Source organism: Acinonyx jubatus, chromosome C2 (assembly GCF_027475565.1).
Source record: "Acinonyx jubatus isolate Ajub_Pintada_27869175 chromosome C2, VMU_Ajub_asm_v1.0, whole genome shotgun sequence".
Taxonomy (NCBI): Eukaryota; Metazoa; Chordata; class Mammalia; order Carnivora; family Felidae; genus Acinonyx; species Acinonyx jubatus.
The window spans coordinates 15,626,734-15,652,585 of record NC_069384.1 but is presented as its reverse complement, the minus strand read 5'-3'; the positions used below and the strand labels follow the sequence as shown (position 1 = coordinate 15,652,585).

The window sequence follows — 25,852 nt, the reverse complement described above, 5'->3', positions numbered from 1 at the left end:
GTTGAATGTGGTATCGGATTTCTGAAACCATGCTTTTACAACATCAGTGTTTGAAATGTTAAGTATGTAATAAAAAAAAAAGAAGAAAACACTGTTTCATGATCAAATAAATTAGAGTAACACTGGGCTAAAAAAAGTTAAAGAGCTCTCAGCTTTAGGATTTCTCCTGGCCTTTATGTATTTATTTATTTAAAGATTTTATTTTTAGGGGCATCTGGGTGGCTCAGTTGGTTAAACATCTGACTTTGGCTCAGGTCATGATCTCACAGTTTTTGAGTTCCAGCCCTGCGTTGGACCCTGTGCTGACAGCTCGGAGCCTGGAGTCTGCTTCGGATTCTGTGTCTCCCTCGCTCTCTGCCTCTCCTCTGCTCACACTCTGTCTCTCTCTGGCTTTCAAAAATAAATAAAGGTTTTTAAAAAATTTAAGATTTTATTTTTAAGTAATCTCTACATCCAACGTGGGGCTTGAACCCACAACCTCAAGATCAAAAGCTGCACACTTCACTAAACTAAGCCAGCCAGGCGCCCCTCCCCTGGCCTTTAATGCTAACATGCATTTGACGCCAATAATAGCGTTTTCTTGTTTAATTGAAAACCCAAGACAACGAACAAATGACAAGCCCAAGGTCCTTCTGTTCTACAGTGACCAGAGGTTTCCATTGAAAGGCAATTAAATTTAGCAGTCATTTTGATGTCCATCATGTTAAAACAGAATTTTACTATTATCTCAGCATATTTGCTTTAAGGCTTAATTTGCATTTATAAAGGCCGTTTTAAAGCTCCCCATAAACGTTTGCAAAGTGATAGTGTTCTATTTAATAAGATATTAGATTGCCCACTTGATTCTGCATGGTTTTGCTTAGCTTCATATGAGGAATCAATTAAAACCAAATTATCATCCAAGCAGGGCAATCCTAGATTTTTCAGAGAGAAACATGAAGGTGAAAATATCAGCTTTCTCTGCTTCACAAGGTTATTTTTGGAAAGAAATGAATTGTTGTGAAAGGTGCACGAAAGATCACTGTGCTGTAGAAGTCTTATTATCACCCTCACTGTAGAGTTGCTGAGCTACACAGGTCTTATAGCTTTCTTTCTTTCTAGTCGTAAGTATTTTAGCTAATTTGTTGTCCAATGTGTGATCCTGTTCTGTAATGTGCAATGGGAGAATAAGGGAGGTGTATTGGGATTAGAATCAGTGGCAAAGGGGCAGATTCCATGCTTGTGCCCCAGCCCCAATCACCACCCCCTAGTAACAGTGGAAAGATTCTTCTATAATGTGAAAAAGCATTTTTTTTTTCACATCATAGAGTAGGTGTGAACATAGAGTCCTGGGTTGGTTTGGAGGTTCTGCTCCATAAAATCTTCAGAGCCTCAAATTTATCTGCTCTTATTAAGGGATGTCCCTCATTATTATATTAAAATTTTTTTTAACGTTTATTTATTTTTGAGACAATGCGGGAGACAGAGTGCAAGCAGTGGAGGGGCAGACCAGAGCCTGATGCGGGGCTCGAACTCACAAACCATGAAATGATGACCTGAGCCGAAGTCGGATGCTTAACCTATAGAGCCACTCAGGTGCCCCTAGGGATGTCCCTCGTTATTATAATCTGAGATGCCAGCTGCTCATTGTTAGGGTTCAAGATGGCTACAGGGAGTAGGGACACAGAAGAAGAGAGGCCAACTTGGTGGGCTGGCTATCCTGGAAGCTGCCATGAGATGTTTCTGGGCCATAGGGTCCCCAGATGTTTGGTCAAACATTATTCTGGGTGTCTCTGTGAGGGTGTTTTTGCATGAGATTTACTTTTTTGTTTGTTTGTTTTTATTTTGAGAGAAAGAAAGAGAGAGAGAGAATGAGCGAGGGAGGGGCAGAGAGAGGGAGTGAGACAGAATCCCAGGTAGGCTCTGTACTGTCAGCAAAGAAGCTCAAACTCATGAATCATGAGATCATGACCTGAGTCAAAATCAAGAGTCTGAGGCTTAACCGACTGAGCCACCCAGGCTTCCTGGGATTTACTTTTTAATAAGTAAAATGAGTAAAGCAGATAGGCCTCCCCAATGTGGGTGGAGCTTGTCTGATCAGTTGAAGTACTGAATAGAACAAAAAGGTTATAAGAGAGATCTCCTCCTGCCTGCCTCCCTTGAGTTGGGATGTTGGCGCTTTCCTGCCTTTAGACCAGATAAGAGACATTGGCTCTTTCTGGGTCTCAAGCCTGTCCACCTTCACATGAGAACTGCACCATTGGCTTCCTAGGTCTCTAGCTAACAGATGACAAATCTTGGGACTTGTCAGCCTCCATAATCACATGCGCTAATTCCCTTTAATAAATCCCCCCCTCTCTCTATCTCCTATTGGTTCTGTTTCTCTGGGGAACTCTGGCCAATACAATCCTATTGCTTGAAACTTAGTATGGAAGAAAAAGAACCAGTATATGGGGCGAAGTGTGTGTGGGCGGATGCAGAAGATTCTGCCACAAGAAGGAAACTCAAACCCTTGAGGGTAGTGGTGAATCAGCAGTGACGGGGCTACGTTCTTTTATTTTGGGAGCTGATTAGGAGCATTGCCATACCAGCAGGTCAGGCTCTCCATTTATCAATTGGGCAGCAGTGACCTCTGTCTTACCAGATGAAAGTTCTTGGAAGATATTGATCATATCCAAATTCCTTCATTTTAAATATCTTTTCAGAGTATGTTAAAGAAATTTTTTACATCCTATTTTCTTTTGAGAGAGAGAGGCAGAAAGAAATCCCAAGCAGGCTCCACGCTGTCAGTGCAGAGCCGTACGCGGGGCTCTCGCTCATGAATCCTGAGATCATGACCTGAGCTGAAATCAAGAGTTGGGCGCTTAACTGGCTGAGCACCACCCCCATGTGCCCCTCTATCCAGAGTATGTTACATACAAATATGTCTACAAATAGAAAGCCCTGTCACTTCGTGCAGAGATGCATGTTTGTATTTATATGAATATGTGTGTATAGAACGTGGAAATAGGACATTTGGTCTGTTTCAATGCCTGAAATGGAAGTAAGGGTAATTACTTTTCTACAGTGAGTAATGCACTCTCAGCTTGTAGGCATTTTCTTTTTCTTACACCGGGTAACGTCTGTTAAGGGTGAAGGATGACAAAGGATGGTTTTGACAATGGTGACGAATTACTCAGTTCCTAGATTGGGGATTTTGAAGCCACTTCACTAGCTAGGGGCAGATGTCACCCATTACTAGAGGTCTAGCATTCGATTTTAGGAGCAGTTATCTAAGCTCGTGTAAGAACTGCTAATAGGAACACGCGTCTCTTCCTACGCTCTGCGCAAAGATCAATTGCACATGACTCCTGATGGTTGTTGCTCAGAGTCGTTTCTTGACTCCTATTCTTTCCATCTGTGGGAAAAGCATGGGACTGTGAGATCTCAGTTTGGTTTGCTGTTATTCTTGGATCCTAGTATAAGGCCATCAAAGTAATAAATAGGTGGAAATTTGAATAAATGCTTACTTTTAATTTGTAATTGGTTCAAACTTAAAAAAAGCTTGATGTAGCATCAGGGTTTATTGCATAATTTGTGGACCAAGCGTGACATGAAAATTTGGACCCCTTGGCTCAAAAACTAAGAATCTCTGACACTGACAATAAAGCATTTAAAGCCAGGGCAGGGCCCTTCTGAGTGCAGGTCCTGTGCAACTGCACATGTGGCACATCTATGAAGCCAGCCGTGCTTAGCTCTGTATGATCATCACTTTAATGCCCTTGAAGTCCCCACAAAACTCCAACTTTATCCTCTCCCTCCATGTCCTCGAATCTTCTCTTTCTTCCGAAATCTTTACTTTGTATAACATTATAGGAAATGAGAGATTCTAAAGAGAAAACATCAATTGATTTTAGATTCCCACCCCCCCCCCCTTCCTTCCTATCAGGGCTCACAGACATTTCCCTGTTTTCTGACTTCCTCTAAATCGATGCAGTACCCTAGGTTGCTTCCTTGTCATGTATACACACGTGGAGAACATTCGTGGGGCTGTATGTAGGGAATTGATTCCTATCAAATAAACTAGGAATGGTCTTCAAAGGCCCTTGACATTTAATATGGAAAAGTAACCTATAAGAATCACGTCATCCACATGTAGTGAAAAGTGAACTAATTACCCAGGGAGATGGGATATACCTGGATCCTGAAAAGATTTATAAGGCAAATTAAAGGCACAACTTTATTTCCTTTTTTTTTAAATATGAAATTTATTGTCAAATTGGTTTCCATACAACACCCAGTGCTCATCCCAACAGGTGCCCTCCTCAATGCCCACCACTCACCCTCCCCTCCCTCCCACCCCCTATCAACCCCCAGTTTATTCTCAGTTTTTAAGAGTCTCTTGTGGTTTGGCTCCCTCCCTCTCTTTTTTTTCCTTCCCCTCCCCCATGGTCTTCTGTTAAGTTTCTCAGGATCCACATAAGAAAGAAAACATATGGGGGTGCCTGGGTGGCTCGGTCGGTTGGGTGTCTGACTTCAGCTCAGGTCATGATCTCACGGTCCGTGAGTTCGAGCCCCGCGTCAGGCTCTGTGCTGACAGCTCAGAGCCTGGAGCCTGCTTCAGATTCTGTGTCTCCCTCTCTCTCTGCCCCTCCCCTGCTCATGCTCTGTCTCTCTCTGTCTCAAAAATAAATAAAAACATTTAAGAAAATTAAAAAAAAAAGAATGAAAACATATGGTATCTGTCTTTCTCTGTATGACTTATTTCACTTAGCATTAACACTCTCCAGTTCCATCCACGTTGCTACAAAAGGCCACATCTCATTCGTTCTCATTGCCAAGTAGTATTCCATTGTGTGTGTAAACCACAATTTCTTTATCCATTCATCAGTTGATGGACATTTAGGGTCTTTCCATAATTTGGCTATTGTTGAAAGTGCTGCTATAAACATTGGGGTACAAGTGCCCCTATACATCAGCACTCCTGTATCCCTGGGGTAAATTCCTAGCAGTGCTATTGCTGGGTCATAGGGTAGTTCTATTTTTAATTTTTTGAGGAAACTCCACACTGTTTTCCAGAGTGGCTGCACCAGTTTGCATTCCCACCAACAGTGCAAGAGGATTCCCATTTCTCCACATCCTCACCAATATCCACAGTCTCCTGATTTGTTCATTTTAGCCACTCTGACAGGCATGAGGTGGTATCTCAGTGTGGTTTTGATTTGTATTTCCCTGATGAGGAGTGACGTTGAGCATCTTTTCATGTGTCTATTGGCCATCTGGATGTCTTCTTTGAAAAAGTGTCTGTTCCTGTCTTCTGCCCATTTCTTCACTGGATTATTTGTTTTTTGGGTGTGGAGTTTGGTGAGTTCTTTATAGATTTTAGATACTAGCCCTTTATCTGATATGTCATTTGCAAATATCTTTTCCCATTCCATCAGTTGCCTTTTAGTTTTGTCAATTGTTTGCAGTGCAGAAGCTTTTTATCTTGATGAGGTCCCAACAGTTCACTCTCACCATTGTTATTTAACATAGTGTTGGAAGTCCTAGTATACAGCTTTCTCAATTGTCTGTGTATGCATATGTGTGTGTGTGTGTGTGTGTGTGTGTTCTTTCAATACTTTCTTGAATATATAACATCTTACTGTGTCCCATATTAAGTAATGAATTAAATAAAACCTTTGCCATGTGTTTATTTAATATTTGTATTGATTTATGTATCATGTTTTTACCTTTAAAAAATTATCTTTTAACTTAATAAAAAAAAAGTGCTTCCTGAATGGCAGATAAGGATCTCCAAAAATCTGCTTCTCCATAAAGGCAATAAAAGCTGTGGCAAAAGTCGAAATCAAATTTTTCTGTATTCTGAAAATTAACTAAAGAATTACACAATTCCAAGTTGTGTTTATGAAGAAAAATGGCTGACTCTTGGTAAGAACCATCCTTCTCTCCCCTTGAGGACCAAAAGTTGCACAATGTGATAGCTGTGTGAACCAGCAGTCTAACTGGAGAGGGTAGAATGGGTTTGGAACTTCCCCAAAGCCTGTCAACATTTGACCAATTGTCAACATTTGACCAGTAAAGCCTCTTATTGAAAATCCCCCTTCCCATGACCTGACTTTATTTGACCTGACTCAGAGCATGCTCTGTACCAACATCCCTGATTCTAGGGACTTTGGGGAAAAAAAATCAATGGCAATTGTTTAATATTGCAGCTATCTGAGATGAGGTTACTGAGTGGGCCTAATCAAAACACTTAAAAAAGAACAACAGGGAAATGAGAGGTCCATAAGAGATTTTGAAAAGCTCACACACATTCTTGGAAATCTAGAAGACCATGTGCATACACAGAAAAGGCCCCAGAAGGTCCTAATCTTTCCTCTCTAGCTTGCCTTGACGCTCTGCACAAGCTAAGACAGAGCTGTAAGATCCCAACACACAAAGGCTGGGAGAGTTATTAGTTCAAAGCATTTATGGAAATCTCTAGGTAATCATTAGCTGACCACTAAGCTAACCAGGCAGAGACTTCAACAGCCACATATGACAAAGAACACAGACTTTACACAAAGACTGCAGAAAAGTCACTAAATCGATAAATAAATAAACAGCAACAATAATAACAAAAACAAAAAAACAGCAACAAAAAAGCCTGGAGAGAGCATCTGATTTCCAGAGTTGCCACAATATATTGTTTAAAACAGAAAAATATTTTTTCAACAGAAAAATATGAGACACACAAAGAAACAAAAATGTGTAGCCCATGCAAAAGAAAACAACCAGACAATTCTCTCTAACAATGTCCAGACTTTGGACTTTTTAAACGAAGACTTTAAATCACCTAATGAACTAAAGGAAACCATGTTTAAAGAATTAAAGGAAAGTGTGAGAATAATCCAAAATTATAATCAACTATAATCACCTATAATCAATCTTGTAAATTCCATTTACAAGAGCAAAAAAAAATTTAGAAATGAATTTATTTAAAAATTTTTTTTAACGCTTATTTATTTTTGAGACAGAGAGAGACAGAGCATGAACGGGGGAGGGTCAGAGAGAGAGGGAGACACAGAACCCGAAACAGGCCCCAGGCTCTGAGCTGTCAGCACAGAGCCCGACGCGGGGCTCGAACTCACGGACCGTGAGATCATGACCTGAGCCGAAGTGGGACGCTTAACCAACCAAGCCACCCAGGCGCCCCAGAAATGAATTTATTTAAAGCACAAGATTTATATACAGAAAATACACAAAATGTCATTGAAAAAATTAAAGAATATCTACATAAATGGAAAAACATCCCATATTCATGGATCAGAAGGCACTATTGTTAAGATGGCAATATTCCACAAATTGATCTATGCGTTCAACTCAATCCCTCTCAAAGTCCCAGCTGCTATTTTTTTTTTTTTTTGCAGAAACTGACAGGTTAATATTTATATGGAAACTCATGGAAACAGAATATTCAAAGCAATCTTCTAAAAGATTAAGAAACTCGTAGGATGTAGACTTCCCAGTTTCAAAACTTATTACAAAGCTACAGTAATAAAGTGGTAAAGACAATGTGGCACTGGCATAATTCAATGGATAAACCATAATCTTTTCACTCTCTCGAGTCCTTGCTTCGAAGATGACCAGGAAAAGAAGGAATAATGGTCATGCCAGAAAGGGCCACGGCCAATTGCAGCTGGTTTCCTCCACCAACTCCTCCCACTGCGTGCCCAAGGAAAAGGCCATTAGGAAGTTCATTATTCTGAACATAGTGGAGGCTGCCACCATCAAGGACATTTCTGAAGCAAGTGTCTTGGACGCCTAGATGCTTCTCAAGCTGTATACAAAACTACATTGCTGTGTGAGTTGTGCCATTCACAGCAAAGTAGTTAGGAATTACCCTCGTGAAGCACAGAAGGACCCCACTCTGATTTAGACCCACAGGTGCTGCCTCATGACCTCCATCAAAGCCCATGTAAGGAGATAAGTCTTTAAGGACTGAAGAAAAACTGCTTTGTGCAAAAAATAAAATAAAATAGAGATTATACTTTAAACACACACACACACACACACACACACACACCAAATCTTTTATCTTTTCAACAAATAGTGTTGGAACAACTGGATGCAAAAGAATAAAGTTGAACCCCTTACCTCACACCATGTATAAAATTAACTATATGGTCTGCAAATATTTTCTCCCATTCTGTAGGTTGTCTTTTCATTTTGTTGAACATGTCCTTGGTAATCAAACTGGAAAGCTGAATGTGTCTTCCCCACAGAAACAATCCTGTGTATATGTCAGTCACTTAGGGGTGGGATATGCTTGGGTGACCTGATCTAGGAGTGGTCCTAGTTATTTTAGAGGATGTGTAGGAAATGGACACAGCATTCCCACTTCCAAACAACTAGCCTCTCAACAAATTTAGATCAGACTCATTTTTCTCTTCTTCAAAGATTTTTTATGTCTGTCCTTCTTTTTATTGTTTTTAATCAAATTGATGCTGCATTCTTACAGAAAACTCCTGAATATATGTTCTGAAAATTTACCTCCTGTCATACACAGGGTAGAGAGGAAGACCGAGCAGGGGTTTTCCTGAATGTGTGGCAATAGTAATGACTCATGCTACTTCCTTTTTCTAACACTTTCTATCGGTGGGGAGGAGAAAGCTCACAGTCAGGCCTGGGATAAACCATCTTTATTTAGAGGGTGTCCTTGGCATAGTGATTGCTTTTTTTCTCCTTTTGCCACAATGCAAAGTGAGGAATTAAAAACGCAGAGCAAGTTGGAGAGAGTTTAGAACTGTAACTCTAGGAAAACAAGAAAAAGTCATCTGTAAAATAAATGCAACATATATTAAAATGAATTCCTTTGCATATGCCATAGAGAAAGTCAAACTTCGCCTATTTCTTTATTCTTTTGTGTGGTCAGAGGTACTAAATGACTCTTTAATCATACAAAGCCAATAAAGAGAACAGAGATGGAGAAAAAAAGGAGGAAGGAGTGCAAAGAAGATGGTAAGTGTGAACACAGTTTTCCAACGTGGGCAGTCCAGAGAGTATCTCAGTTCCCCAAAAGATGTTTGTTTTGTAATTTTATTGCATTATTCTTTTAGAAGTTTTCTCTCTGAATGGCTAGAAGTCAACAATTCCAGACTCTAAATCTGTCTGCTGAAAGCAAGGCACTCAAGTCCTTTCCAATTCTCTCCACTCATAAAAAGAGGAATAATTGAGGGTTTTAGACCTTAAGAGATGTTTCGAAGCATTGCCCAGAGATTAAACATCAGCAATTATATAACGCTATTCATAACTTAAAACTGAGGGGAAAGAAGCCAAGTCATTGAGGAAACCAGAGCCAAAAAAGGATTGCTATTTAGTTCACCCAACCGTGCTGCTTTTGAAATACTATATTCAGATCATTCAATGAAACTTGTTTGCTTAAAATTTCCTGTTCTTTATTTAAAAAGAAGGGCTTAGAGTAAGGAAGGCATGAACTGCTATTCCATAAATAGGTATAATTATACCCCACTGTGTGTGGTATTATGAAAATTAAACATTTATTGGTGAAAGACCTAACACGGTCTGGCACATGTTAAGGGATTGGTAAGACTTGGCTGCCATAGTTTTTATTATTACTGCTGGTATTATTGTTATTATGATAGAGGTAGATCTGTGAGTGGCATGGAAATTGCTCGTAGTTAGATAACTGATCCAAATCATTCAGAATGTTTATATTGTATTTCACGGACAGAAAATAGAATAACATTTCAGCTTTGGTGTCAACGTAGAATTAGTCAGTGCCCGATTCTCAAAAGAATGCTTACGTTTTATGTTATTGTCCAAAATGAATTTCAGTACCAGACTCCTGCATTTGAGACTTTGACTGCAACAACTAATTTATTTACCAGTTAATTTCTAAATCTTGAGCTATTTATCATTAATACGATGTCATATGCATTAAAAGCACCCTTTATTTATTTAAAAATTTTTTTTCTATTTGTTTTTGAAAGAAGAGAGTGAGAGAGAGGGAGGGACAAAGAGAGAGGGGGACAGAAGATCTGAAGCGGGCTCTGCGTTGACAACAGTGAGCCCACCCCATGCAGGACTGGAACTCACAAACCATGAGATCATGACCCGAGTTGAAGTCAGACACTCAACCGACTGAGCCACCCAGACGCCCCCCAAAAGCACCGTTTAAATAAAGAATACATGAGAAAAAATGGGACAGACTTTGAAATTTACTAATTGCCTTCTACCTCATCCATCTGGGTTATCTATATCTTTATCTACCTTCACCGAGGCTATTTCATAACCTGTTATTTATTTTTTAATATTTTAAAAAATGTTTTTGTTTATTTTTGAGAGAGAGAGAGAGAAGGGGACAGAGGATCCAAAGCCAGTTCTATGCTGACAGCAAAGAGCCCGATGCAGGATTTGAACTCAAGAACTGCAAGATCATGACCTGAACCAAAGTCAGCTGCTTCACAGACTGAGCCACCCAGGCATCCCTCCCTTCACAACCTTTTAGATACAGAAGTTAACTTGTGGGAAATTTATTGTAATGCAAACACTTCCTGTCCGCAAAAATGCAAATTGTATTCCGGTGGATATTGACCAGTTTTGCCAGTTTTGCATCTGTTTGCAAATTCATTTCACATTCTTTATCTGACTACAAACTTGTGGTTCTCTTTTAAACTGGCCACAACATCTGTTGGCCCCTCATTAATTCCTGAGGTAAATAAAATCTTCTATACATGGTTATTTTATATTGTGTGAAAGTCGTAATTTTCTCTTCATTTAAATTTATCCTTTAATAAAAAAAGATTTCTTCTTTAATGAGTATAAGCATCAAATTTATATGACTCCCTGAGGAACACATCTGAAATTCAAGCACATAACCTTCCTCACCAGTGTTCTTGTCAAGGTCAGAATTACACACTTCTTCCTGCAGCTTCTGGACGGTCATTGTCAGAAAGTCAGTCAAAGACAGCTAAGCTTCCTAAGCGAAGAATAGAGTCCTGGGAATTTTTTAATAGCTTTTTCTATGGGAGAAAAATCTGCAAAAGTTTCTAAGGCAATGGACAATGAGTTGCCAGGAAAAATAGGTATTAACCAGAGTAAGTGAAATCCCTCTAGAGGGCTTCCTTGAAAGAGAATTTGGAAGCCAGGTTTGGGTTCAGAGAGGATTCAACCCACAAGAATATATTCATAACTAACACTCTTTGAGGTTTTAAACTAAAATTTGGTTAATGTCTTTTAAGAAAGCAAAACATTGAAAAACATTTTGCTTTCATATTTTATCACTATAGGTGCATTGTTTAAAGTATAGAAATAGAGGGGCACCTAGCTGGCTCAGTCGGAGGGGCATGTGACTCTTGATCTCAGGGTCATGGGTTCAAGTCCCATGTTGGGTATAGAGATTACTTAAATAAATAAACTTTAGGGACGCCTGGGTGGCTCAGTCGGTTAAGCGTCCAACTTCAGCTCAGGTCATGATCTCGCGGTCCGTGAGTTTGAGCCCCGCGTCGGGCTCTGGGCTGATTGGCCCAGAGCCTGGAGCCTGTTTCCGGTTCTGTGTCTCCCTCTCTCTCTGCCTCTCCCCCGTTCATGCTCTGTCTCTCTCTGTCTCAAAAATAAATAAACGTTAAAAAAAAAAATAAACTTTAGAGGCAACTAGGTGGGCTCAGTCCATTAAGCCTCTGAATCTTGATTTCGGCTCAGGTCATGATCTCGCAGTTCATGAGTTCTAGACTCGGACTTAGTCCTGGCAGTGCTGAGCCTGCTTGGGATTCTTTCTCTCTCTCCTGTTCTCTCTGCCCCTCCCCTACTCCCATTCACTCTCTGTCTCTCTCAAAATAAATAAATGAACTTAAAAAAAGTAATGAGTGTAACCTTTAAAATAAATAAATAAATAGACTTTAAAAAAACAAATAAATAAAATAAAATATAGGAATAGAACCATTCAGATATTCTCTAAGTAGTATGCTGCTAAGATTTCAGTCCTTCTTACTTAATTTAATCTTATATAATTGCAGAATTGAATATTTTACAACTATAATACCATTCTACTTATGTAAGTAATATTTTATATAATTGAAATAATTATGTGGGAGGAATTTAGTCAACCCAACTATGTAACCATTCATGTAGGTCATAGAATTATAAAGATATTTAAAATATATTTTTATGTGAATGCGTAGTGCTTCTAACAAAAGAGGTATCAAACTATAATCATATAAGTACTGAAGATTATAAATAATGACCATTTAATGAATATGACTAATTACATTAGTGGGTGTTTAATAAAAAAGGAAGCAAGTATGACAATGTAAGTGTGTGTCACCATGTGGAACATTTAATAAAAGATTACAAAGACCTAATGAGAGCTTTTTTGAATTAATACAATATCTGTTTTTAAAACTAGTAATAATTAAAAAAAACTAGTAATAATCTTTTATTGTGAGTATGCTTCATATATTGCCTATTATTAATCTGATCAGAAGATGAGATAACTTTGTCAATCACTATTCAAGCATCACTTCCCTTGTGAAGCCATTCCTGATGCCCATTAAAGCAGAATTAGATGTTCTTTCCTTTCTGTTCCCACAATGTGTATGCCATAAGGCTCAACAATTGTTATTTATCCATGGATCTATATCTATAGGTGTGATATAATAGAAACAATATAGACGTTGGAGTCAAATCAGATTTGAATCCTAAAATCACCAAATTGCTCGTTGAGTGATCATAGATGAGCAAATTAACATGAACCTCACTCAGTAAGAGGCACATAACAATCATTATAGCATTATTGTATATGCTTATATACACAATAGTGTTATATTATTATTGCATATGTTTATATGTACAATAACATTTAGTAATGTTGTGATTAAGACTAAGGGAAATTATTGGGGTGCCTGGCTGGCTTGGTCAGTGGAGCGATGACTCTTGATCTCGAGGTTCTGATTTCAAGCCCCGTGTTGGGTGTAGAGATTGCTTAAAAAGAGTAAAATATTAAAAAAAAAAAGATTAAAAAATTGTATATGTTGCCACCTGGAGCATAGCAGGTGCTCAAAAAAGTTTACATAAACATTTCCACCTCTTACCTAGATGGTAAGTAAACTATTTTATCAATTTCATTATATGTTTACCATATAATGCTAAATAAATGTTGTAAGAGAGAAGTGTAAAAGACTAAATTATAAATGCCTTAGAAGTTGTTAGTATTTCCCATCTTGTTTTGATAAGTCATTGTTAATATTCACTTTCTCCTCAACTTGGTTAGAGGTGCTATTTTGACACCCATATTTGAAAAAAAAATGCAAACAATTGAGCAATTTATCACCCTTGCGAAATATCCCTGGTGTTCCTTCTTCATTATGGACGGGGAGAGACTAATGTCCAATGCTACTCAACTGGGTAAAGATGAAACATTTGCCCAGGCAGAAAGATCCCATCTTGCCTGCTCATGAAGTCTGGCCTAGGCGAGTGGGGCAGGGGTGCTGGGGGTGCTGGGGCTCTGACACAAGTGGTGTGACCAGACCCTGCCCAACCATCTAGCTGGGCTGCTCACCATTCATTTCCTACCTTCTCACACTAGCCAAACCAGATTTCAGCCAGTCTCTGGACCTGCCACTGACTTTTCACCAGAAAGGTCTTCTGCTTGAACTACATTTCCTCACGTTGTGGCTTGCGTCCTTTGCAACTCAACTCAGTTCCCATTTTGCCTAGAAAATCTTTCTGGGGGCGCCTGGGTGGCTCAGACAGCTGAGCGTCCGACTTTGGCTCAGGTTTGTGAGTTCGAGCCCCACATCGGGCTCTGTGCTGACAGCAGGCCTGGAACCTGCTTCAGATTCTGTGTCTCCCTTTCTCTCTGCCCCTCTTCCGCTTGCTCACTCTCTCCCTCTCAAAAATAAATAAACATTAAACATATTTGTAAAAAAAGAAATAAAAAGAAAATCTTTCCGGAATCATCCATATTTCTCTTCTATCCGCATTATGCCCCCTATAAGACAGAAGTTATAGTATCTCTTATAGGCCATGTTCCTCTCTTTTAGGATTAATAAATCACAGGCCAAGTCAAACCTTTATTTTAACAAGCAATGTATAACTATCAGCATTAGTATGCCTCCAATATCCCATGAGATTTATATGTATTATTAGTTGTTTATCTGAAATTCAAATTTAACTGGGCACCCTGTGTTTTTAAAAAAAATTTTTTTAATGTTCATTTACTTCAGAGAGAGAGACACACAGAGCATGAAGGGGGAGGGACAGAGAGAGGGAGACACAGAATCTGAAGCAGGCTCCAGGCTCTGGGCTGTCAGCACAGAGCCCGACACGGGGCTCAAACCCACAAACCGTGAGATCATGACGTGAGCCAAAGTTGGACACTTAACCAACTGAGCCACCCGGGTGCCCTGTATTTTTCTTTACTAGATCTGGCACTCCTACTCTCCTGTCCTGGGCTACTGTAGTGTATTGTTTCACTTGTCTTGTACCACACCATGAGTCACAGCTGTTACCAGGCTCCTTCGGGGCTCAGCAGAGTGTCCAGACACTTTGCTTTATCTACCTCACTCTTCCTGATGCTCCACCACCAAACGCCCAGCACAGGGCCTTAAATGCCATTGAGAAAGCAGAGGTAGTGTCCTCAGGCATCCTTTCATTAGCCCAGTTTAGTAGCAAATATCTGTTGAACTCCTGTACAGTGCTGGGCACTGAAGGATGTTCTGGAGATACAACTTCAAACAAGCCACGGCCGTTGTCGTAAAGGAGCTCCCAGCTCACTCAGGAAAACAGGCATGGCGGAAAGCAATCTCAATGGGCGCAATAAGTTCCAGAATAGGGTGAGGCAAGAACACGGGGGAGGGCACCAAACCCAGTCTCCGGGGGTTAGAGGAGTCTTCTGGGAGAAAGAGCAGGTAGGTGGAGACCTAATAATTAACAAGAGTGAACAGGTGATGGCAGAGAGAGAGAAGGCATTCCAGGCAGAGGGAAGAGCATGCATAAAACCCGAAGGTAAGAAAGAACCTGGCATTCATGCTTAATGATTTAATCAAATCTGCCCTTTATTTCAAGCTTGTTTGACCCGTGGATGCCACTGTCCTTTAAGGCGTCAGGCTTCTTAACAGTTTTTTCTCAAGGAATTCAGTGATAACAGCTCTTTTTTCTCTCTCACCACTTGAGCCTTCTCTGAACTCCAGGTTGGTTTCTCTCTTCTTGGTGTAATCTGACATCGTCTTCACGGATGTAGAGCTGACCATGACCGGCCTGCTCCGCTCACCTCACTTTCTCCCATCCAGTCTCACCCCCTCTGCTCCATTCAACGTTCTTTCCTATCTTTCCTTCTGTTTACTCCTTCCAGCTCTTGCTGCCCCATGGCGATGGATGCCTGTACCCACAGCTACCTTCTACCCTCATTCTGTGTCTCCTACCAAACCCAACCTATTCCATAAGGTAGCGCTAGGAACACTCGCAGGATTCCAGTCCTAAAAGGGCAATCACGAGAGAAAATAAAATCACATCCCTGGTGAGAGGGGTAAAAAGGGAAAGAAGGAAGTTCTTAGGTAAAACCCATTTAAATCAAGCTGCCTCTTCACCAATACTCTTCATATTAGTCAGCTATTTTTGGTCATTTTTTTCATCCCTGGCTTGTGCCTCACACCTAGCAAACTGATGATGGAAGAATTTACCTTTTGTTCTTTTTTTTTTAACATTTATTTATTTTTGAGAGAGAGAGAGAGAGAGAGAGAGAGAGAGGGAGTCCAGGTGGAGGAGGGGCAAAGAGAGAGGGAGACACAGAATCCAAAACAGGCTCCAGGATCTGAGCTATCAGCACAGAGCCCCACACAGGGGTCAAACCCACAAACTGTGGGATCATGACCTGAGCCAAAGTCGGATGCTCAACCGACTGAGCCACCCAAGCACCCCAGGAATTTACCTTTTGTCCTAAGTAAATCTTCACTTATGGCCAGGTGGTAGAACTGAACAAATATGATGAACAGTAACTAGCTTTCTGTGCTAAGTGTGAAGTCAGAAGTTTTAAGGGCTTATACAGAGTTTGTGTATCCATGTTGGTTAACTTTACGAATGCCCAGGATGCCCAGATATTTTGTCAAAAAGCAGCTTGGGCGCTTCTGGAGGGGTGTTTTGGGATGAAATGAACTTTGAAGCTGATAGACTGAATAAAGCAGACTGCCCTCCCCAGTGTGGGTGGGCCTTACATTCTACCGAAGGCCTGAATAGAACAAAGAGGCTGACCCTCCACCAAGTAAAGAGAAATCTTCCTGCCTGAGAGCCATTCAGTTGGGTTATCAGTTCCTCCTATGGTCCCCAATGCTCCTGTCTTCAGACAGGAACCCACCACTGGCTCTCCTGATTCTCAGGCTTTCACCCTTGGACTGTAAATCTACTGTCAGCTTTCCTGAGTCTCCAGCTTACTGACTCACCCTGAAGATTTGGGAACTTTCCTGCCTTCATAATTGCATGAGCTAGTTCCTTGTACTGGTTTTGTTTCTCTGGAGAACGCTGACAAATACAGTGTCACAGGAAACAAAGCAATCAGAAGTTATTTTGATTAAAAGATGTGCCTTTACAAGGAAATTAAAAGCAAAAATGAACTATTGGGACCTCATGAAAATAAAAATCTTCTGCACTGCGAAGGAAACAATCAACAAAACCAAAAGGCAACCAACGGAATGGGAAAAGATATTTGCAAATGACATATCGGACAAAAGGCTAGGATCCAAAATCTATAAAGACCTCACCAAACTCCACACCCGAGAAACAAATATTCCAGTGAAGAAATGGGCAGAAAACATGAATAGACACTTCTCTAAAGAAGACATCCAGATGGCCAACAGGCACATGAAAAGATGTTCAACATCACTCCTCATCAGGGAAATACAAATCAAAACCACACAGGGGTGCCTGGGGGGCTCAGTCGGTTGAGCTGTCTACTTCAGCTCAGGTCATGATCTCGCGGTTTGTGGGTTCGAGGCCTGTGTCGGGCTCTGTGCTGACAGCTCAGAGCCTGGAGCCTGCTTAGGATTCTATGTCTCTCTCTCTCTCCCTGCCCCTCCCCCCAGTCTCTCTCTCTCAAAAATAAACATTAAAAAAAAAACACTCAGATACCACTTCACACTGGTCAGAGTGTTTAAAATGAACAAATCTAGAGACTATAGATGCTGAAGAGGATGTGGAGAAACGGGAACCCTCTTGCTCTGCTGGTGGGAATGCAAACTGGTGCAGCCGCTCTGGAAAACAGTGTGGAGGTTCCTCAAAAAATTAAAAATAGAACTACCCTATGACGCAGCAATAGCACTGCTAGGAATTTACCCAAGGGATACAGGAGTGCTGATGCATAGGGGCACTTGTACCCCAATGTTTACAGCAGCACTTTCAACAATAGCCAAATTATGGAAAGAGCCTAAATGTCCATCAACTGATGAATGGATAAAGAAGATGTGGTTTATATATACAATGGAATACTACTTGGCAATAAGAAAGAATGAAATCTGGCCATTTACAGCAACGTGGATGGAACTGGAGGGTATTATGGTAAGTGAAATAAGTCAGGCAGAGAAAGACAGATACCATATGTTTTCACTCATATGTGGATCTTGAGAAACTTAACAGAAGACCATGGGGGAGGGGAAGGGGGAAAAAAGTTACAGAGAGGGAGGGAGGCAAACCATAAATACTGAGACTGAGACTCTGAAATACTGAGAATAAACTGAGGGTTGATGGGGGCTAGGGGAGAGGGGAAAGTGGGTGATGGCCATGGAAGAGGGCACGTGTTGAGATGAGCACTGGGTGTTGTATGGAAACCAATTTGACAATAAATTATATTAAAAAAAAGAGACTGCTGTATAGTTTCACACTTGATGTATATTTGGTTAATACTGACAGCCCAACAATTATACTTCACAGATATCAATTCACTGGCATTTCCTCGGAATATAATCATTTGCATTTTGATCGTTTTTCTACAACTTTCAGAGTTATAAAATAGCTGAAAGACAGTGAAAGGCAAAGACACAGTAGAAGGGTAGATGGGCAAGACCCAAGGTAACATGTTTAGGTCCCTATCCAAGTGTTTCACAACTTTTCCTGATACAGGAGTGGACAGGAGAGCACAGAGATTCCACACCAGAATGTGGTCAAGGGGGCTGTTCATGGCCCCACCCTAGGGGGTAAGTTCTTTCATGCCCCAGACTCTTCATCTGTGGGGAAAAGGGGTGCTTCAGGCGATCACTAAGGCTCCTTCCATTTCAGCAGTCTTCTTCAAAGTGTGGGTCTTGGACCAGCAGTGACAGCATCACCTGAAAACTTGATAGAAATGCAAATTCTCAGACTCCATCCCAGGCCAACTGAATCAGAAGCTCTAGGGTGGGTTCCAAGAATCTGTGTTTTTACAAGGTCTCCAGGTGATTCTGATAGTTACATTTTGAGAACCATTACATCCCAGTTTCCTAGGAGATAAGTCTTTGTTATCAGGGGACTCAGTTATCATAACAGTATATTTTCTACTTTCTCCTGAAGTTGGAAGCATACAATTCTATGTGTAAAAGAGAAAGTCAGTTTGGTTGAAGCTTCTTTGCTCTAAGCAAAACTTCAATCTACTATTTATTTCAACAAAACTAGTTTATTTATTTTTTAAATGCTGATTTATTTTTGAGAGAGAGGAAGAGACAGCGTGAGCTGGGGAAGAGCAGAGAGAGAGGGAGACAGAGGATCTGAAGCAGGCTCTTTGCTAACAGCAGAGAGCCCAATGGGGGGGCTTGAACTCATAAACTGTGAGATCATGACCTGAGTTGAAGTCCAGTGCTCAACTGACTGAGCCACCCAGGTGCCCCTCAACACAACCAGTTTAAAGAGAAGTCAGAGAAGTATTTCTTGAAGCTTTGGGTTTCACGTATTTTGTAGTTAGAAGCTTCTCTCCCAGTTGTCTTGGTGGGTAGAGATGAGACCAGTCTTCCCAAATTTATTCTGGAAAACATTTCCTCTTTCTCTTCGCTTGCAGAGGCAATGATCACAAGGCTCTGTGTGGCACAATTGGAAAACTTTCTTTAAACCGTTTCCCTGGGTGGGGCACTTCCGTTCTTACATCTGATGAGCCATCCTGTTTCTGTTTGGTTCACAGAGGACTGGTTTGTCCTATTTGCCACTATCATTTCCTTACAGGTTACAGCTCTCCTGTGCCATATGAAATGGTGGTTTTGGGGGCATCTGGGTGGCTCAGTTGGTTAAGCATTTAACTTCGGCTCAGGTCATGATCTCACAGTTCATGAGTTTGAGCCCCGCATCAGGCTCTGTGCTGACAGCTCAGAGCTGGAACCCTGCTTCTGATTCTGTCTCGTTCTCTCTTTCCCTCCCTCACTCACACTCTGTCTCTCTCTCAAAAAAACAATAAAATAAAATAAATAAAATAAACATTAAAAAAAAGAATTGGTGGTTTTCAACATCCTAATTCTATAACATGCCTTCTGCACATCCTCAGCATTGTGTGCTTTCCAGTGTTTTCTATACTAGCATTCTCTGCTCAGCTCCATCTGATTGACTGGGACAAAGGTGATCATTATTTCTAACCTGGTGCCTTGACCATCTTTGAAAACTCTTTTATTAGTGACTTAGCCTTTTTCTTTTTTCTTTTTTAAAGTTTACTATTTTGACAGAGGGAGAGAGAGAGAAAAAGAGAGAGAGAGAGAGAGAGAGAGAGAGAGAGAGAGAGAAAGTGAGTGAGGGTAGGGGCAGAGAGAGAGGCAGAGAAGATCCTAAGCAGGTTCTGCACTGTCAGCGAGGAGCCTGCTGTGGGGCTCAAACCCACAAACCATGAGATCATGACCTGAGTCGAAATCAAGAGTTTGATGCTCAATGGACTGAGCCACCCAGGCACCCCAATCAGTGACTTACCCTTAAGTATAGGTCAGCAATTACACTGACCAAAGTAGTATCTATGAACTTAACCATTGAGACTTCAGAACTTGTCAATATGTCACTATTCACAGTGTAGAGAAGTTTCTCCAGGAGGTATAAACAGGTGTACTAGGAAGAAAGCATTGTGTGTGGTCAATTCTCTCTCTTGAAGATTCATAATGGACATCGTGCTAAAGGCTCTGAGAGTCTTACCGTAAAGAAACTTATCTGTGTTTAATGCAATATTTTCCAAACTTCTTTGAGCATGGAACATTTGTACAACAGGCATATCTAATTATATCCAGCTTGGGAAAGGCAGGTGTAGAAGATTTGAGTTGATGTACAAGACAAGATACTTCACAGAATCCGATTTCATTCATTTATAGTCAAATGAGGTAAGATATTTCAGCACCAATCTTAGATAACAAAACATCAATGCAAATGTGAGTTATATGCTGATTATGGTAACTGAGTCTACCATAGCTTTGCTACTCAAAACCTGGGAGCCTTTTAGAATCTCAGGTCCTGGGGCGCCTGGGTGGCTCGGTCAGTTAAGCGTCGGACTTCGGCTCAGGTCATGATCTCACGGTCCGTGAGTTTGAGCCCTACGTCAGGCTCTGTGCTGACCGCTCAGAGCCTGGAGCCTGTTTCAGATTCTGTGTCTCCCTCTCTCTCTGCCCCTCCCCTGTCCATGCTCTGTCTCTCTCTGTCTCAAAAATAAATAAACGTTAAAAAAAAAAAAAGAATCTCAGGTCCTAATCTAGATTTATTTATCAAATGCTTCATTTGAGTAAGCTGTGATTTCCATGCACTTTAAAGTCTCAGAAGCACTGATGGCAGCATTTTTCCTGTTATTTCCTTTTCTTACTGCCTACTCTATCTGGAATTCCTTGGGATACTTCCCTTCCTGGAAATTCAAAATCTTTGCCATCATTTAAATTTTTTTTAAAGTTTATTTATTTTGAGAGAGAGAGAGAGAGAGAGAGAGAGAGCGCATGTGTGTGGGGGAGGGAGAGAAAGAGAGAGAGAATCCCAAGCAGGCTCTGTGCACGGAGCCTGATTTGGGGCTTGAACTCACAGTGAGATCATGACCTGAGCCAATATCAAGAGTCAGATGCTCAGCTGACTGAGCCACGCAGGTGCTCCTTTGCCATCATTTTAATGCAAACTTTCATTTCTCTTTCCCTTCTCTGAATTCTAGTATCCTATGTGGTTTGTTTTATACCAGTATTGTGGCGGGGCCTGGGAAAATTCTGTGAGGATTGTAGTAAACTTTTGAAAATTAATAGCATTCCCTAAACTGTTGAACAATATTAATTAGTTTTCTAAAGTCAGTGTCTCTTTCTTTAATTGTAGGAAAGGGTGGGGAGTGTATTAATTATCTCTTTCCATTTAGAAGAGTTCCTAAGAGTTAAGAATATAAATTCTGCATCTATTAAAAATAACAATCCTTATCATGATAATTTATTTTCAGATGTCCGACTGTCAGAACCATGCAGTGGAAGCCACAATAAGCATGATACAGGCGCATATATAGAATTCTCTAGGAAGATTCCTTCACTATGGGCTTCGCTGATCCAGGATGCTGTTGAGGGGTCGTCCTGCATTGGTGGCCATGTTGCTTGTAAAGGAACGATGTGTTTTCAGTCACCCTGTCATCCACTGAAAGTTAAAACAAAACCACAGTGAGAATCTATAGGTTACATATAAATTTTTTTCACTGCAGGCAGATTAAATAACATGTTCAGGCTGGGCATTAACTAAAATGTCTGAGATTTGACCATGTCTTCAATAGACCATGAATGTGGGTTTTGGTGACCCAGTCCTCCAAGTATTTCCAGAAGAAGCAGTGAGAGGAAATTTTAAATTCTGACAAAGATTTATTAAGTTTCCTCTTTGGTGGGGAAGAAGAACTGTCTAGTGGTATCTAAAACATTCAGAACTTGTAATCATTCTTGTTCCAAGCAAATACCAGTTCTTTAGGTTTATTAGCCTATAAGATCACAGAATTCCAAGAGTATTCCTGAAAGTTCTCTCTTCTTCAACACTTTCACTCATATCTATTCATGTCAGTAAATAAGGTAGCCTTAATATATTAAAATATGTATCATGTAAAAAGGAAGTGAAAGTTACAAATATGGGAAAAGAATGTGATACAAAGAAGTGCATTCTGTATTTAGCAAGGAAACCATGAAAACTCCTGAGAAAAAGCTAAATGTATGAGGTCACTAACTCAACATTTTAAATTCCCCAGTGCTGAATTTTTATGGCTTACAAGCAATCTGAAAGGCATTAAGTTTCTAGGAAAAAGTGTTGCAATTCTGGATTTTTGCCTGTTTTTTGACCCTAACAAGGCTGTTTAAAAATAAAGTTATCAACGGAACTTGGTCTGTCTCTAAAATGAGGAATAATACTCTGTCCTTACAAGCCTCTGATATCATATACCTTCATACTTTACAAAAACTCAGATTCGCTGAGGATTAAAATATTAAGAATCTAGTCATGCAGAGAAAACAGGAGTTGTTTTCTTTGTCAAAAATGATTGGCCCTGAAACTTTAGAATAGTGTTGTCCAATATTACAACACTGTCATCAACTGTCCACAACAATATGGACAGTGTTCCATATTTACACAGTTCAATATGGTAGCCATTAGCCACATGGGGCTAATGTGGGTGCCTGGGTGGCTCAGTTGGTTAAGCATCTGACTTCGGCACAGGTCATGATCTCACGGTTTGTGAGCCTGATCCCCACTTTGGGTGAGCCCTGCTTCAGGTGAACATGATCCTTGCTTTGGGTGAGCCCCACTTTTCTCTTTCTCTCTCTTACCCACTCTCTCTCTGCCTTTCGCTCACCTGCATCCTCTCTTTCTCTCTCTCTCTCTCCAAAAATGAAAAAAAAAAAAAAGGAAATATGGTTAATGTGATGGAGAAACTGAATATTTATTTATTTTTATTTTTATTTCATTTTTTAATATTTATTTACTTTTAAGAGAGAGACAGAGTATGAGCAGGGGAGGTGCAGAGAGAGAGGGAGACACAGAATCTGAAGCAGGCTCCAGGCTCTGAGCCATCAGCACAGAGCCAGATGCGGGGCTCAAACTCACGAATCTCGAGATCATAACCTGAGCCAAAGTCAGACACTTAACCGACTGAGCCACTCAGGTGCCCCTTTATTTTTATTTTAACTTAAATTTAAATAGCAACAATGGCCAGTGACTACTGTGTTAGACAATTCAGCACTAAGAATATTTTCTTTCCAGTATGAATTTAAAATTTACAGCAATATTTTTATTTCTTAATGTTGTTTTCTAGTTTATGGATTTAGAAAAAAATGATTTGGGGGCACCTGAGTGGCTCAGTCAGTTAAGCATCTGACTCTTGACTTCGGTTCAGGTGACTATCTCACAGTTTGTGGGTTCGAGCCCCCCATCGGGCTCGCACTGGCAGTGCAGAGCCTGCTTGGGATCCCCACTCTCTCTACTTCTCCCCAACTCATGTTCTCTCTTTCTAAGAGATATATATTTTTTTTTTTTGAAAATAATGACATGAAGTGGTCCACCAGACAATGTTGTATAAGTGATAGACATGCTTAACCTGAAGTCTGAGATCTCCTCACATCTGTAGTCTATGGGGAGGCTTGACTGGTGTAGAGAAAAAGCACCAAGGAAAACCTGAGCATGATGATGACAAGTCACTGCTGGTCCTGTAGGTCTGCCATTTTCTATTTTTATTTATATTACTTTTGAGTGAATTTACCAAATCATTTGATTTATTTTATCTTTTTCTTTTTTTAATTAAAGAAAAAACTTTTTAAACATTTTTATTTTATTTTTGTGAGAGAAAGACAGAGTGCAAGTGGGGGAGGGGCATAGAGAGAGGGAGACACAGAATCTGAAGAAGGTTCCAGGCTCTGAGCTGTTGGCACGGAGTGTGAGATCATGACCTGAGCTGAAGTTGGATGCTTAACTGGCTGAGCCACCCAGGTGCCCCTTAAATTTTTTTAATGTTTATTTATTTTTGAGAAAGAGAGAGAGAGAGAGAGACGGAGAGAGAGAGAGAGAGAGAGAGAGAGAGAGAGAGAGAGAGAGACCGCATGAGCGGGGGAGGGGCAGAGAGAGGGAGACACAGAGTCTGAAACAGGCTCCAGGCTCTGAGCTGTCAGCACAGAGCCTGACCCAGAGCTTGAACCCATGAACTGTGAGATCATGACCTGAATCTAAGGCTCAACCGATTGAGTCACCCAGGTGCCCCGTTCTTTCCTTATTTTAAATGTAATGTTAATGATGTTTCTTAAAACATCATCTTTTTGTTAGTTCTTTCCTTCAGAATTGAATTACAGACAACATAGGAAAAACCAGTTTCATTACTTACTAATTATGCTTTAGATGTAGAATCAGCTTTTGAATGGGCTGGACTTCTTAGGGAGCAAAGTGGGAAACAGTCTTCTTTCCAGCCCTCTGTCAGATCACCTTTCCTGCCTCTGGATAATATCTGTCTCACAGATCTCCTTTGCAGGTACTAGAAAGCCCAGAGTACTACCAAACTTCCAATCATGCATCCAATGTAAACCTTCTCCCATCCACCATAGCTCAGGTATGTGGGTCTGGGAGTCTGCAGTGGGGAAGGGCTATCCAGTCAGCTTCTCTACTCTTCCCTGCACTTTCTCTTCCACCAGCTACCTGCTGCTTCTTGTGCCTCCAGGGCAGGATGCAGGAGGGTGGGGAGTGTCCAAGGAGTGGAGGGGTCTTAGTTGGCTGCCACTGTTGCAATTTGGTGTTTTGGGCTCTCTGGGGAAAGATGCCCAAAGGAATGTTCGACGCTTTCTTTCACGGAGTGCTTGTGAGAATGTCCAAAAGGTCCTCGCGCGGCCTCATTCTCTGACTCTGAGTATCAAAACCCTTCTAATTATGAAGTAAGACATGTGCCCAGATGACTGCTTATGAGCCCTGCTTAGCAACCTCCGCTGATGGGGCATCTCCACAGATTCTTCTCCAAGTGTGGCTTTGCCCTGTCAAGCAGACCCCTTCCACAGTGTCTTTTCAAGACTTCTAAAGATAGCTACCTTCCATAGTGCCCATTGAACCCAAAGAACATTCAGCACCTAATTCCAGACAGTCTGAAGATGTAGGTCTTTCTTCCTTTTGCTTAGGAGGGAATTCTAGCCAGCTTCTCATCAGACGTCACTGGGTTAGGGTCAGGCATCTGGCCTATGTCACTCCTGACAAATCCAGGAAACCCCAGGCCGACTTTCCCAAGAAACTTCAGTCAGGGACCATGTCACTGTGGGGCCCAGGAGTTCGGCATCCAGCTGTCTATGGATGATGGATGGCGGGGAGGGAACAGAGGTAGGGAGATGTGATACTCCTGCCTGCCAGACACCCCAGACCCTACAGTGGTTCTCTTGAAGAACTATTTGGCATGTGCTATGTACTAAATGTGTCTTCCCCCAAATTCATATGTTGAAACCCCAATCCCCAGTGTGATGGTATTAGGAGGTAGGGCCTTTGGGAGGTGATAACATCATGAGGACAGAGCCATCAGGAATGGGATTAAGTGCCTTCTAGAAGAAGAGACAGGAGTGAATTTGTCCATGATAACAAATCCAAGAAGAGGGCTCTCATCAGGAACTGAATTGGCTGGCAACTTGATCCTGGACTTCACAGCCTCCAGAACTGTGAGAAATCAGTGTCTGTTGTTTAAACCACTCGAGATTTTCATTATAGCAGACTGAGCTAAGACAGCTTGAGAAAGGGAGAGAAGCCCCCCTCCCACTTTCCCTTGGGGAGGCAGGCCTAACATACAAAGACATCCTAGATAATCTTCCTACTCAAACTGGATAGGAGCTGCAGGGAGGTGGTGTAGATAAGTTTTGAGCCACCCCTTAGAGAATCATGCACAGATGTTCTAATGCCTCCCTTTAGGACTTGAGATAAAGTGTACTGTGATAACCTCATGGAACTGAGAGAATTCATTGGCATCTGGTGG

At 41.0% G+C, this 25,852-nt stretch overlaps 1 long non-coding RNA gene and 1 pseudogene across 1 annotated transcript; both read left to right on the top strand.

The window, feature by feature from the left end:
• Nucleotides 1-7,339: 7,339 nt before the first annotated feature.
• Nucleotides 7,340-7,922, top strand: LOC106979057 (40S ribosomal protein S26-like; annotated as a pseudogene).
• A 9,207-nt stretch (nucleotides 7,923-17,129) lies between these two features.
• On the top strand, nucleotides 17,130-22,403 carry LOC128315048 (uncharacterized). The gene is made up of 3 exons (XR_008297413.1): nucleotides 17,130-17,508; nucleotides 18,070-18,143; nucleotides 21,341-22,403. It is a non-coding gene; the product is annotated as an uncharacterized LOC128315048 (long non-coding RNA).
• The last annotated feature ends 3,449 nt before the right edge of the window (nucleotides 22,404-25,852 follow it).